We start from the raw sequence: 14,476 nt of genomic DNA on the forward strand, positions 1-14,476 counted from the left end.
AATAAGTTATGCATTTTATAAATTTAAAAATGCATTATTTTAGTCAAAATTAAAATATATTTTTTGTGTCAAATTTATTTTTAGATGATAGAGAATATTCTAAGTAACACAACAAAACTTGTTTCACAATTTTTGGAGTTTAAATGCATCTTCTATGAATTTTACAAGTTTGGGTTGTGCTGCTATGCATTTACCGGACTCTCCGCTAGTACAATGCTGCTCTCAGGCTTTGGCTATAAATCAATAGATTCTTTGTCAAAATGACAGACTCTCCATCAAATGACAAACAGTAGCATTGCAAAAATGTCGGAGATGATTTCTGGGGCATCCAGACTCCAAATCAAGTGTAATTTGTTTCTATGGCTTTCAAGTGATGTAGAGAAGCTACTCCAAGTGATGGATGTATCATGCATCAAGTGTGGGGAGCTCATCCTCATCAATGGTGGAAACCACCATGGAAGAGGGATGGAGCTCATGGGGGTGGGTGATAGAGATGGGGAGGATGAAGATAGACTTCGCGAGGAGCCTCACCATGCCATGGGGAACCTTCAAACGCAGCAGCTCGCCTAGGAATGGCTTGGGGAAGGAGATCAAGCTTTAGGCTTCACTATGGAGCTTGAGGAAGAAGATGACATCTTGGGGCCCTTGTCCTCCAACTCCTGCGGGGTTGATGGCCTGGAAGGGGTGGAGGAGCTCGTCGATGGCCTGTTGCAGGGGGCGCCATCTTCCTCTTCTCCTTCTCCTCCCTCCTCCCTTCTCCCTTCTCTCTTCTCCCTTCCTCTCCTCTCTTTCTCTCCTTCTCTCTTCTTTCTCTGTTTTGGCTTCCTAAACTTAGATGTGAGAATGAGGGGGCGAGGAAGAGAGGGCTGGCTATTTTTCAAGAGAGGGAGCTGGCATGTGGGGCCATATGGTGTGGGAGATGGGGAGTAGGGTTTTGATAGATGGTCTGTCAGAAGTGGTGGATAGTCTGCCAATGCACGCTATCAGTCTATGCAATTGGCTCGACAGATACTCCATCAAATGTGACGGACGGTCCGCCAGAACCAATAGTGAGCAGTTTTAGTCCAATTTTTGGCACCGGTTAATTTCTAATTTGAATTCAAAATGCACATGATGCTTAGAAAGTTTAGAACTAACATGCAATATATTTTGATTATTGAAATCTTTAGGTACATTTTATGCTCATGAGGCTTGTGAATAATTGTCATGGTTTTTGGGCCATGATAGTCTGATGAGTACGGGGGATCCTGATCTTCCATCAGGTGATGATAACTATCATTTTTGTTGGAGCACGACACACCAATCTAGCTTCAGATCCAAAGACCCGAACCCTACAATCTTAGCATACCATGACTCCTCTGGTTATCAACTAGTTATCAACCGTGTCTCTAAACAGATTGACCTCATCAAGAAGGCTATTCCCTACCTATGAAAAGAAGAACATAAGCAATAACTCGAAAGTACGCAGCTCAAAGATTTGGGACAAACTATAGATGAATGAATAAGCACACGAGTTGGGGTTCCACAAACTGTTAGACGACGATTGTCAATGATAGAATTGATCTAAGAAAAATCTAAAACCTAATGATAGAAGCAGCAATTGATTATAAAGAATTAAGGGTCATCGCTCCCCTAGACGTGCCCCCTAATGGGCTCAAAGACGATACACAGCCCAACGGACAAAAAGCGGTGGTGCAGCACTGGATAGATTTTGGATGCTTTGACTCTAGTGGAATTTGGGCCTCAAATCAAAACCATTGGTTAGTTTATGAAATTATCTTTCCATACATATGTGGATCATCAAAAATGGAGTCCGGATGCTTCATGAGTGTCCGTTTTAACGCAGACTAGTCCTGAAAGCCAATGCAGACTCGAAGTCGAGTTGGACCGAGCCTTCTGCTTGTGTTGGATGTCCTTGCTGGTCTTCTACACCTCCATAGCTTCCTCCAAGTTTTTCATGACCTCTCCAATGTTCCTAAGCAAGATAACATCATTAGACAGTAATCTATTCTCAAAAGTATGAAAAGGATCGCTTAAAAACAAGCTCACCTCTAAATTTAGTTGACACATTCGACCTCGGGTCATTGGACCTTGCATAATGGCTGGAGGGATCAGCTGGTGCATCCAAAGGAGTGATGTCCTCATCACAGTCAATTTGTTTTGGTGCCAATGGGTGAAGCTAACTGGAGGTGGGGTAATAGTATGGAATGACAACAGTGGACGTCAACAATCTTGGGTACAGAGACTTGAACCATTCATCTTAGCCAAGGATGTGAATCAGGTGTTCTATGTGAACGATGTCTACCAAACCAAAAAAAGGTAAAACAATAACTCAAACAATGAGTCAAAGCGCCACATAGTTTTTTCAGGGAAAAGAAACATCATAGGAATCAAGGACAAGTCAGACATGTCACGAGATTATGAAAAGAATGAAGAAATTCTGCCATTCACAGTGAACAATGACCCAAGCATACTGCTAAATAATAAAGACACTCCATGGTTACGGCACGATCATAACCAAGGGACAAACATCAAGAAGAAGTTCATTGTTGTTCCCGCTTGATAAGGTGATGTTCAATAGTGTGTATTAGACCTATTTTGTCATAAATGTGATGTCATATGCGCCTCGAACTTTTTCTCATGCTTTTATGTACCAGAAGTTAAGGAATCGTTAATTAAGTTTCCAATTTTTCTGTCATGCTCTCATTTTTTCTATTGTTTAAATGAATTTCTGCTTGACAGTGGATTTCATGCCGTGCAAGTGGAAAATGTGTGATAAAAAACCAAATTTTTAGCATTAATTGATGTGAAAACAAATTTCCTATCGAAAAGCAATAGTTTTAATGATTTTAATTAAGTACTATATTTTTGCATGATCAAAATTATGATTATTATTTACAATATGTTAAATATTTATAGGGTAAAATAAAAGAGTTTAGGTTACAGATTTTTCTTATGTACAATAAAGCAAAACCAAGCCTAGAATTTTTTTGTAATTTTTTTACTAATATTTTATTTACTAAGCAATTAACAACTCTTAGCATATTTATAAAAGAAATATATAAAAAAAGCTAAAACCGAGTGGATACTGGTGAGAAGTGAAATTGCAGGCCACCTTTAGTCCCTGGTGGATCTACCACCCAGGACTAAAGATGGGACGCGTTTTTGCGGTCCGCCAAAATTTATCTTTAGTCCTGGATGGTGGATCCACCTAGAGGTTATAACCACCACCTAGGACTAAAGGTCCATCCATTTATATATGGAGGTCTTCTACCTTCTTCCTCCTCCATCTCTATGCCAGATCCAACCCGCCACCGCGGCTCTTCGTTCTTCGCCGTCATCACCATGCCGTTTGTTGTTGTCCCCGTGACCTAGCTGGCCTTGCCTCATCACGCTGTGACCCCTGACCATGCGTACGGCTGCTATGCATGCCTTCATCTCTGCTCTAGATCTAGCAGCCACACCCCATCGGGTGTGTCGCCTCTTGTTCTCCGCTATCCCTACACCTCGCCTCGTAAAGCTTCGGGCCTCAGCCCCGATGACCGTTCGTGCAGCCACCTTATCATCGTCTTTGGCCTGATGTGCGTGCTTTGTCTCTGGCTAGCCGACTCACACATCGTCCCCAGCCCACCTCATCGATCTCCAACTGACTCACGCCTACACACCCCAACCCTATCATCCGCCATCATCTTCGACCCCCTCTGTTGTCCACCACATGCCCAGGCCCTACATTTGTGTCATCTCGTCCTTGCCGGAGTCGCCATCATCATCCTCTCCATCCTCGTCCTCGCTGGAGCCATTGTCGTCATCATCGCTTGGTCCTTGTCCTCACCGTGGTCGTCGTTGTCATCCTCGCCATCCAGATCGATCTCACCGCTTTTGTTGCGTGAGTGTGTGCATATGTGTGTGTGTATGTGTGCGTGAGTGTGTGTGTTATGTGTGCATGCATATTTTCTTTTGGCATAGAAAAAATGTAGAAAAAATAGATAGAAATGTAGACAAAATAGAAAATCATAGTGTACGATAATATATAGAAAAATTGTAGAGTGTATATATATATGCAATAATAAATATAGAAAATTGAACAATATAGTTGTAGAAAATAATATTGAAGAAATATATTTGAATCCTCATAATTGAAAAGATTGACTTTATTAGTGCTCTAAATTTTGGTATGTATCTAAATTTTGATATATTTGCATTATTAATGTGACATGAATTTTGATATATTTATATACACCAATGTTGATATCCTAATATCTTGAGCTATGCTCTAAACCCTAACCCGATCGAGCTTCGATCCGCTCCAAACCCGAATATCCCAATCGATCTCCACGCATGCAAACCCTAACTATAGCTCATCGCAAATAATAACCTTGAAGTCTATAGTTATTTAAGTTTAAGCCCATGACTCTATTTCCATATGCATGACTTTACTATGGTTTTGATTTGTATATAGTTCTGCTAATTAAGATGGTCGACCCATAAGATGATAACCAGAATGAGGACATGGTGGACATTATCAATGCTGGCACCCAATATGGCCCCAATGAGGCTGATAACCCAGATTTCGATGATGGCAGTCAATACTTAAATTTTGACATTGGTGATGAGCAAGAAAATGTTGTGCAAGAAAATGCTGGCTAGGTATATTTGTTAATAATTAAGCATCTCTTATATATGAAATTAAACATAATTCTATTAGTATATATTACTGAATCTTTGTGTTTCTACGTACGTAGCCCTATGGATCGACATCGACGAAAAGTAGAAATGCATGATGCCTGATAAAAAAGTTAGAAGGACGCCACATAATCTCATAAGTCAATACCAGTACCGGTGAACCACTTTTGCTAAAAGTGAATGCAAAGAAATTTGCAAATCATTGTGGGTTTCTTGCTAGGGGCAAGTTCCTGATCAACACCCGTAAATGGAAAACAAACAAGGATGGTCCGCAGATCAGTTTTGTCTCTGATATAGACAAGATGCTTCTTTGGAATGAAATCACTGCACCTTTCGAGCTACCAGGAGATGATGATTTAAAAGGACTAGTTAAGAGTCGAGCTCTCAAGAAGATGGCCACACAATTCCAAACCTAGAAGAAGAAGAATCTAACTCCAGATTTCACTGTTGGCCCTACAAAAAGTTGAGGGACAACTAGGATGAATTTCTAAGGTATAGGAACTCAGAAGAGGGTGCGGCATGGGTGAGAAGGAACCAAGAGAATGCATGAAAAAAGGTATACCATCATAGAATGGGATCAGGTGGCTACAAGAGTGCCATTCCTAGGTGGAAAAAATGGAATCAGACTATCTTGCCAAAGGGATCACACCAATTACAATCGATTGGCCTGAATGCTCCAAGAATTGGTTTTTCGCACATGGGGGAAAAGTAGACCAAGAGACTGGGATGCCAATTATGGGTGAAACAATAGGAACAACAGCATGAAGACTTTTTGATGCTCTAGATTCCTCTGCCAGTGATGAGTTTAATCCTAACCGAGAAAAGGATGAGCTGGCGTATGCCCTCGAGAATCCTAAACATCCTAGTCAAACACGAGGCAAATGTTGATTTCATGGCAGCATGGCTTCCCTTAGGACGCCATTAGCTATAGCCACCAAAGAAGGAAGGACGAGGAGGAAGATCGACTTTGTAGGTTAGAGGAGGCGGTGCTTCAATCGTGAGAGCGAGAAAAAGCCTTAGATGCGAGAATGCAAGAGGAAGTCAAATGGCAAGTGGAACTAGCATTGAGTAGCCAAAGGCAGTCAACATCAAAGCAGGTGAAATCTCTAGTTTTGTTTTGGTGAATTGATGAAACCCTAAGTGCTAACCTAGTTTATCAAAGTGATCATGAGATAGGTAGCACTATTCCAAGTGATGGAGCAATGGTGAAGATCATGATGATAGTGCGGTGACCATGATGATCAAGTGCTTGGACATGGAAATGAAGAAAGAGAAAAACAAAAAGCTTAAGGCAAAGGTGAAACTTAATAGGAGCCTTTTGGTTTGGTGATCGAGACACTTAGCGAGTGTGATCACATTTAGGATAGATGGTCGTACTACTAAGAGGGGAGCTCTTATCGGACAACTCGATCCTCTAGTGCCACTAGGTGTTGAAATAATTGTATTGCATTTTAGGCCTAGTGCACATTTGGTAAGAAGTGATTAACCTTTGAAAAATGTTTGTGAAAATGATAACACACTTGCACATGATGGTGAAACACTTGGAGTGTTAGCACATTTGCAAAGGTGGTGAAAAAGGTGAAGAAAAGGAGGCATAGCTAGGATTGTGTTGTTGCCCTGAGGGCATCGCCACCCTTGTGACAGTGCACCGCCACCCCTATGGCGGTGACCAGTAGTGGAGGCCGAGAGGGAGGTGTTCTAGGGGGCACTACCACCCCTTGTCCAGTGGCACCGCCACCCCTAGGGCGGTGCCCACCTAGACATGGCCGAGAAGGGCTGGTGTTGGGCCTGGCACCAGAAGTGGCGATGTGCACCACCACAGGCACGACGGTGCACTACCATGGGCACCATCACCGTATCAGGTGGCACCGCCCCTTTTCAAAAGAGAGTGGGTGAATTGGAGTTGGGCACCACCGCGGCGACCGCCACCCCTAGGTGGTGCACTGCCCCATTTTTCCAGAGAGCATGGATTTCGGGGTGTTGGCCAAGGTGGTGCCGCCACCCCCTGTCCGGTGCCACCGCCGCCTGTCTGATGACCACTGACAGTCAAACTAGCCGTTGGATTCGACCATTGGAGGGCACCGCCACCTCATGTCTAGTGACCCTGCAGAAGCTAACTCAAAGGGGTAACGGCTCTATTTGCTTTTAGGCTAATAAATAGAGCTAGTGGTGGGCCTTGGCCACTCTCTTGGCATTTCTAACGGCTACATACACCCTTTGAGAGCTGAGCACACCACTCCACTCATTTGCACACTTGAATTCATCATCTTGAGTGAGACTGGAGAGCCTCTAGTGCATTGCTTAGTGTTCTAGCATCTTATGGCACTAGTTGGGCGATTTGGGCTGGTGGAGTTCTTGTTACTCTTGGTGTTTGCCAACACCTAGATGGCCCGGTGATTGGTGGATCGTTGAGTAGCTATTGGTGATTGTTGTCGGCTCCGATCGTCGACATTGTGAGGGGTTCTTGTGCCTTCCCCGTGGGAGATCACGAAAGGCAACTCTAGTGAATTGTGTGTGGCTTGTGTGATCCTCATCTTGTGTTGGTTGTGCGGCACCTGATTGAGGGTTTGGCGTGTGATGCCAATTAGCGCGTGAACGTCCAAGTGAGAGAATTGGCACAATGAGGACTAGCTTTCTGGCAAGCAAGTGAACCTCGGTAAAAAATCATTGTGTCATCATTTGATTCCAAGATGATTGGTCTTTATTAGTATTCATTCTTGTGATTGATTGGCTCCTTTGGTGATTGGCTTATTCCTCTACACGGTGGTATAACACTCCATCCTTCCCATGCATTTACATTTCTTAGTGTAGCTTGGGCCTTTAGTGTAGCTAGTTTCGAGGGCAAGCAAGAGTCATGTCTAGTGGTTAGTGAGGCTATTTAGTTAGTATTTGAGAGCTCACTAATTTAGTGTAGTCACATAGTCTTTGAGTGCTTATACACAATAGCAACTAGAATTTTGGTAGGTAGCTTGCATTCTTAGTAGGCTAGCACAACATTCGCTTTGCCTCATATTTGTCTAACTGCTTTGTATAGTGTTGTTGTAGAAAATTTTATAGGCTATTCACCCCTTTTAGCCATTAGGACCTTTCAAGTGGTATTAGATCCGTGGTCACTGTGATTTGAGGCTTAACAACCGTCGATATCAAAATGGCTCAAATCAACAACACCAAGAAGCCACCCCAATTTGATGGCATAAATTATCCATATTGGAAGTCAAAGATGACCACTAATATCAAGTCAATCAATAGAAGAGTGTGGAAGGTGGTGAAGACCAAAATTGAGATAGCCGATCTAGAGAATCCCACCACGGCCGAAGAAGTGCTTCTCTAAAACAATGACATTGCTCTTAGTGCTATTCATGATGCTATTGATGAGAGAACATTTGAGGAAATGAAGAACATTAAGATGGCTCATGAAGCTTGGAAGAATCATTTGAGGGCACCAAAGCAATAAAGGGTGCAAAGGCATACATTCTCAAGGAGAAATTTACTAGCTTTAAGATGAAGGAAGATGAGAGTGTGCCAGACATGTTTCATTGGATGGAAGTTCTTGTCAATGATCTCAAAGCACTTGGTGAGAAGATAGAGGACAAGGACTTCTCGCATAAGTTCTTGAGATGCTTACCCACAAGATTTGGCATATTGGTCACCTTGCTAGTCAGGACCAGTTTGGACACAATGACACCAAACCAAATCTTGGGAGATATCATGACCAATGATGCTTATAGAGATGATGATGGGAAGGAAGAAAAGAACAAAGAGAAGAAGGACGAGAAGAAGAAGAGTGTGGCATTCAAAGCTAGTTCATCATCCAAGGGCAAGGCCAAGCAAGATACATCAAGTGAAGATGATGGTTTATGGGATGATGGTGATGATGAGATCATGGCTCTCTTTGTCAAGAGATTTGGTAAGTTTATGGTGAAGAAGGGCTACCGTGCTAGAAGGAAGAAGTCTTCATCCAAGAAAAAGGAAGAATCAAGAAGGTGATTCAAGTGTGGAAGCAAGGATCATCTTATTGCTCAATGCCCATACAATAGTGAAAAGATGATGATGGCAAGAAGAGCAAGAAGAATGACAAGAAGGAAAAGAAAGAAAAGAAGGACAAGATAACCTTCAAGAAGAAGAATAAGGGTGGTTCATATGTGATCACTAGGGATAGTGATGCTTCCTCAAGTGATGATGATGAAAGTGATGATGACAAGACCACCAAGAAGAAGGCTCTTGCAAGCATTGCCATAAATGAGAAGCCTTCTGTCTTTGACACTCCATCATGCTTCATGGCTAAGGCCACTAAGGTACAAACTGTGATGATGGATGTGATGAGGAACATGATAATGAGAGTGAAAGTGAAAGTGACAATGATGATGAAACCACTAAAAATGAACTAATTGACATGTTAGAAGATGTTAAAGAACATTTTGACATTAAGAGAAGGGAATGCAAAGACATGTGAAAGGAACTAAAAGCCCTTAAGCAAGCCTTTGATGAGCTCAATGCATCTCATGAGAGGCTAGAGGAAGCCCACGAGAAGCTTGGCAAGGCTCACAAGAAGCTTGAAAAAGCTCATTCCTCTCTACTTAATGAGCAAAATGAGAAGGAGCATGTTGTAACATGTGACAAAGGCTTAACTTGTGATATAATTGATTAATCATTCTATAAGCCTATCATTTTTGCTCCCACTAAACCTTCTTGAAGCACATCAACTACTAGCTCATCTAGTAGTGATGGTTTCACTTGTGATGCCTCACTAATGGTTGAGAATGAGACACTCAAGAAGGAGGTAAAAGAGCTCAATCTCACCTTGGCTAAGACCTATGGTGGTGAGAACTGCTTGCTTATGTGCTTGGGTAGCTAAAGAGCTTCTCTCTACAAAGAGGGATTGGGCTATACCCCTAAGACAGGCAAGGCGGCCTTTGCTCCTCATAAGACTAATTTTGTGAAGAACAATGGTCGGTTTTGCACTAGTTGCAAGCAAGTTGGTCATGTAGAGCAAAAGTGCATGAAAAAGAAGTCTCAAGCCAATGTATCCTCAATTAAGCTTGATTCTTTCTATATACTTACTAAGGGTACTAATGGTGTGAAGGCTAAGTTCATTGGTGCACAATGGATGGGTTCAAAGAAGAAAGTCATTTGGGTGCCAAAGAGCTTAGTAACTAATCTTCAAGGACCCAAGCAAGTTTGGGTACCTAAAAACAATTGATCTTCTTTTGTAGGTAAATTACAAAGACAGAGGAAGGCATTCGGTTCTTGATAGTGGGTGTACTCAACACATGATCGGTGATGCAAGAATGTTCAACTCAATCAATACCAATGGCAATGATGGTTATGATAGTATCACATTTGGTGACAATGGTAAAGGCAAGGTCAAATGGTTTGGTAAGATTGCAATATTTAATGACATGTGCATTTCCAATGTGTTGCTAGTTGATAGCTTGAACTTTAATTTGCTATCCATGGCTCAATTGTGTGATCTTGGATTTAAATACATATTTGGGGTAGATGATGTAGAGATCATAAGTGTAGATGGCTCTAACTTGATCTTCAAAGGCTTTAGATATGAGAATCTATACTTGGTTGATTTTAATGCTAGTGAAGCTCAATTGTCAACATGCTTGTTCACTAAGTCTAGTATGGGTTGGTTATGGCATAGAAGGCTTGGTCATGTTGGAATGAAACAATTGAATAGATTGGTTAAGCATGACTTGGTTAGAGGCTTGAAAGATGTTATGTTTGAGAAGGATAAGCTCTGTAGCTCTTGTTAAGCCAGAAAACAAGTTGGAAACACCCATCCTAAGAAAAGCATAATGAGCACTAGCAAGGCATTTGAGTTATTGCACATGTATTTGTTTAGGCAAACACAATACACTAGCATCGATGGAAACAAATATGGCTTTGTGATAGTGGATGACTATACAAGATACACTTGAGTATTCTTTCTAGTGGACAAGAATGATGTGTTTGCAACATTCAAATCATTTGTCAAGGGCATACATAATGAGTTTGAAACAATCATTAAGAGACTTAGAAGTGACAATGGTAGTGAGTTCAAGAACACAAGAATTGATGAGTTGTGTGATGATTTTGGAATTAGACATCAATTCTCAGCCAAGTACACTCCACAATCAAATGGCCTTGTTGAGAGGAAAAATAGAACCTTGATTGACATGGCAAGATCAATGTTGAGTGAGTACAATGTGAGTCAATCCTTTTGGGCCAAAGCTATCAACCCAGCTTGCTATTGTAGCAACTGCCTCTATTGTCACCCATTGAAAGAGAAGACACCATATGAGCTCTTGAATGGTAGAAAGCCCAATATTGCATACTTTCATGTCTTTGGTTGCAAATGCTATATCTTGAAGAAAGGCACTAGATTGGGCAAGTTTGAGAAGAAGTGTGATGAAGGATTCTTACTTGGATACTCTACTACAAGCAAAGCATATAGAGTTTGGAATTTAGCAAGTGGTACTCTTGAGGAGGTACATGATGTTGAATATGATGAAACCAAGGGTTTACAAGATGAGAATGAGAACTTGGAAGATGTTAGAGGCATTGAACTTTCAAATGCCATGAAGAACATAGATGTTGGTGAATTGAGGCCTAGACAAGTGAATGATGATAAAGATGATCAAGTGCAAGTGCTCTCTAACTCAAATGTGCAAGATGATACTAATCAAGCAAGTACAAGTGGCTCTCATAACAATGTGCAAGATCAAGTGGCTAGTACATCAGCTGAACCAAATAATCAAGCAAGTACAAGCAATGTTCCAATACTCCAACCAACTCATATTACAAGAGATCATCCAGTGGACACTATAATTGGTGATATTTCTAGAGGTGTGCAAACTAGATCAAGTTTGGCTTCATTTTGTGAGCATTTCTCATTTGTGTTATCCATTGAACCAAAGAAGATAGATGAAGCATTGAAGGATGTTGATTGTATGAATGCTGTGCATGAAGAATTGAACAATTTCACAAGAAATCAAGTATGAGAATTAGTGGAAAGACCAAAGGGACACAATGTGATTGGAACCAAATGGGTCTATAGAAACAAGCAAGATCAAGATGGGATAGTAGTAAAGAATAAAGCAAGATTAGTAGCACAAGGATACACTCAAGTGGAAGGTCTTGACTTTGGAGAAACATATGCCCCGGTTGCTAGATTGAAAGCAATTAGAATCTTGCTAGCCTATGCTTGTGCCCACAACATCAAGCTCTATCAAATGGTTATCAATAGTGCATTTCTCAATGGTTACATCAATGAAGAAGTATATGTTGAGCAACCTCCTAGTTTTGAAGATGACAAGAAGCCCAACCATGTGTACAAGTTGAAGAAGGCATTATATGGATTGAAACAAGGAGGTTGAGGGACTTTCTCCTCTCTAAAGGGTTCATGATGGGCAAAGTTAACAATGTAAGTCCCCTGGTGTTACGAGCTTGCTTTGCACCAAAATTGAGGCCCAAGAGGGATTAGTCAATCAAGTTTTTGGGTTTAAAAAATTTAAAACACACATAAAATGATAAATGAATCCTTTGCGACTCACTTTTGTGGACTCAACTAAATATCCCAAGTTAACTTACTTAGTGCATAAAAGCGCTAATGAAAATCCTAACAAGAAAAATGGTATAGGTCGTTTTAATTGTTTGGCATGAAAAACAATTTTTATAAACAAAAATAAAATATGACTTATATATAGTACTTAAATAAAATTCGAAGTGTAAGTTTAGTAGATCAAAATGCAACTTGGATTTTTGAGAATAAATATTGTTAACTAATATTTTTGGGAGTTCAAAAATCCCAATTTGAAATTAAGATAAACTCTTTTCGTTAAGTCGGCAAACATTTGAACTTATGTTTAAAGTGCAAATTTTGTTAAATTATATTAAGCAAACTAATTAAATAGTGCCTAAATATTTTGTTTCCATAAAATTAGTATAAAGTATGGACTATTGCATGAGATGCTTGTTGGGTCAAATAAATAGGGTTTAGACCTTTTTAAAAGTTTAGGCAAAAGTGTTAAGGATTGTTAGGTCAAACTGAACCCTAGATTTCTCTCAAGTCTAAAAATATAATGACAATGCCATTTTGGCATTCAAATCCTGAAAAATGGAATTAAAATCTAGTGTCATGTTTTGGCCTCATGATTTGCATCTTGATGAGTGCTTTGCAATGGTATAAGGGTTAGTCGTGTTAGTGATGGTTTTAGTCACTAATTAAAAGTTTTAAATAGTCTAAATTGCATTTAGGCATGGTTGCTGGCCCTTCTAGACACGGTCACCATGCCCTGACTTAGCAACGCTATGCTTCACTGCACGCTGGCTAGCTGCGGTCACCTACACCGTGGCATTGGCCGGCCCCGGCCCGACTGACCGTCGCAGCTACTGCCACACTACAGCGCTCTGTGCCGTTGCTGCTATCGCCACTACGGCGCTACGGCACTACTATATCTCTCTCCCTCCCTTCGCCGTAGCCTTCGTTGTTCACTGCGTGCATTGCTGTGCTGTCATGCCATAGCCTCGGAACCATGTCGCTATCACTGTTGCTGCTGCCGCGTCACTGTCGTCCTCAATGTCTGAACCATCGTACCCAAGTGGCAAGATGCCATATAGCCGTCTGACCATGCCGCCACCGCCCAAGCGCCACAGTGCAAGCATGCCACCGCTCGTCATTTGGTCACATCCCTTGCACCGCTTCTAGCCAAGCACATGTCTCGTGCTGGTGTGCACGCTCGCTGTTGCACATGTGCTTGACCTCGCTAGTATCCAGCCACGCATCGTCGAGGCAAGTATGAGCCATGTAAAAGCTTGACCCCTCCCTTGTCTCTTACGCTCGACGCGAGTCATGTCCAGCCAGAGAGTCAAGGCAGCCATTGTGGCATTTCCCTGCCCGTGCTATGCCCTCCCTGCCCATTTATGGAGACCACCATGCCGACAAGACTCATCTCAAGCCATCACCACCATCATGGACGACAGGTCGACGTCCCCTCCCATAGAGGATTCAAAATTCACACGCCTCAGTTCATTAGAGCTCAATTCGTCACACTTATAGCTCCGCCATAGAGTTGTCTAGCTAAGCCACCCACCCCGAGCCACAACCAAGCTCCGTTGCTGGCCAATTTCATGTTTTTCCTCACTGCCGGTCACATCCACCGCCATGCCTTAACTGTGTCGGGGGTAAGCTGGTATGCTTCGGTAGTGATTCGATTACTTGCTCCTATGAGCCTTCCTTGGCCCCCTAGTCCTCATGCGTGCGCTAGTTCCACCAGAGGCATTGTTAGTGACATGCTGACACAGAGGTGCCGCGCTCGCATTGCCGCCACATCGCCTGCTCGTACATGGCTAGCACGGCTCCACCTTCCTCGGCCCTGACCATCACCTTGGCTAGAACCGTGGTAAGCTCCTAGTGCTCCCATGCCTCCATGTTTGTCTTACCGCTGCTCTAGCTTACTGGAGTAGCTGCACCAATGATGTGAATAGTGATGTTTCACCTAATGTCATGGCTAGGCCACTGTAGGGCCCCGCTAGTCACCAAACCACCTTCTAGGGTCCCCCTTTGTTTAGGTTTAGGTATTTGACCCCTTCCGGCCGTCGGCTAACCCTACCGTTGGCCGGTGCAACCGCCATATGCCGTTGTTGTGCTGCCCCATCGCGAACGCGCGCCTGGGGGCATGCCCATTGCAAAGATGAGTCTTTGCAGGGTGTTGAGCGCAAATCCTCTCTCTATTGGAATAGGGACACGTTGCGTTGTGTAGTTCTTCTAGTATCCAGGGGCCTTTTTGCAAGATTACCAGCGTGC

Source organism: Miscanthus floridulus, chromosome 5 (genome assembly GCF_019320115.1).
Source record: "Miscanthus floridulus cultivar M001 chromosome 5, ASM1932011v1, whole genome shotgun sequence".
NCBI lineage: Eukaryota > Viridiplantae > Streptophyta > Magnoliopsida > Poales > Poaceae > Miscanthus > Miscanthus floridulus.